The 1,428-nt window shown below is 39.4% G+C and overlaps 1 protein-coding gene across 1 annotated transcript in view; it reads right to left on the minus strand.

Annotated features, from left to right (window-relative positions):
* Nucleotides 1-1,428, minus strand: part of USP18 (ubiquitin specific peptidase 18) — a 23,836-nt gene that overhangs the window by 14,762 nt on the left and 7,646 nt on the right. The gene's annotated exons all lie outside the window — the stretch shown is intronic.

Consider the following 1,428-nt stretch of genomic DNA (forward strand, 5'->3'; position numbering starts at 1 on the left):
ACTAGATGAATGGGACCTTCTAAAAATTAAATTTTTATGTGCTTCCAAAGACTTCTCCAAAAGAATAAAAAGAGAACCTACAGACTGGGAAAATAAATTTGGCAATGATATATCTGACAAGGGATTTATCTCTAAAATGTATAGAAAACTCCAACACATCAACAACAAAAAGACAAATAATCCAATTAAAAAACGGGCAGAAGGCATGAACAGACACTTCACCAAAGAGGATATTCAGGCAGCCAACAAACATGAAGAAATGGTCACAATCATTAGCCCTTAAAAAACCAAACCAAACTCACTACTGTCAAGTCGGATCTCACTCATAGCGACCCCTCCTTGGGTTTCTGAGGCGGTATCACTACGGAAGTAGATTGCCCAATCTTCCTTCCAAGGAGTAGCTGGTGGGTTTGAACTTCCTGCCTTCTGGTTAGCAGTCAAATGCCTTAGGCATTACACCACCAGAGCTTCTTAGAGAGATGCAAATCAAAACAACAACAAGATACCATCTTGACCCAGCACTAGTAGCAAAGTTCAATGAGACAGAAAGTAACAAATGCTGGCAAGGATGTGGAGAGATTGAGACTCTCATGCACCGCTGGTGGGACTGTAAAATGATACAACCACTGTGGAAAGCAGTATGGCAGTTCCTTAAAAAGTTGGAATTAGAAATACCATTTGACCCAGCAATTCCATTACTAGGTATATATCATAAAGAAGTGAGAGCCAGGACAACAGATATATGCACACCCATATTCATCACAGCACTGTTTACAATAGCAAAAGACAGAACCAACCTAGGTGCCCATCAACAGAAGAATGGATAACCAAACTATGGTACATACACACAGTGGAATACTATGCAACTCTAAATAATAACGTAGAATCTGCAAAACCACCGCATAATGTGGATGAACTTGGAGGACATTATGCTGAGTGAAATAAGTCAATCACAGATAAATATTGTATTAGCTCATTATTGTAAAAAGTCAAGGAAAGGTTTATATATGAAAGGAAATTTTCTTTGTTGGTTACCAGGGGTGGGAGGGGAGAGGAGGGAACACTGCTAGATAGATAGAGATAAGTATTGATTTGGGTGAAGGGAAGGGCAATGTATCAAATGTGAGTGATCAACATGGTGTCACTGAGGAAGAGGAAGACATAGAGAGGTGCATGGGAGGTACAGAAAACAAAGATGAATTCTTTTGCACATACAGTACTACATTGTCAGTGATGGCAAACATTGATTTATAGGTAGATAGATAGGTGGACAGCCTGAATGATTAGGTGTCTATGCAGTGGGAAGTATGCCCATGACCATGTATAGTGCTGGCAGACAATGTTTCTACAAGTGTATTTGTATGTTCTTTAAGAATTTCCAGGTATAGGGAGGAAAGGGGAGGGAACACTGCAAAAAAAAAAAAAAAA

Source organism: Orycteropus afer, unplaced genomic scaffold, assembly GCF_000298275.1.
Source record: "Orycteropus afer afer isolate SDZICR_OR568_19922 unplaced genomic scaffold, OryAfe1.0 scaffold00040, whole genome shotgun sequence".
Classification (NCBI taxonomy): domain Eukaryota; kingdom Metazoa; phylum Chordata; class Mammalia; order Tubulidentata; family Orycteropodidae; genus Orycteropus; species Orycteropus afer.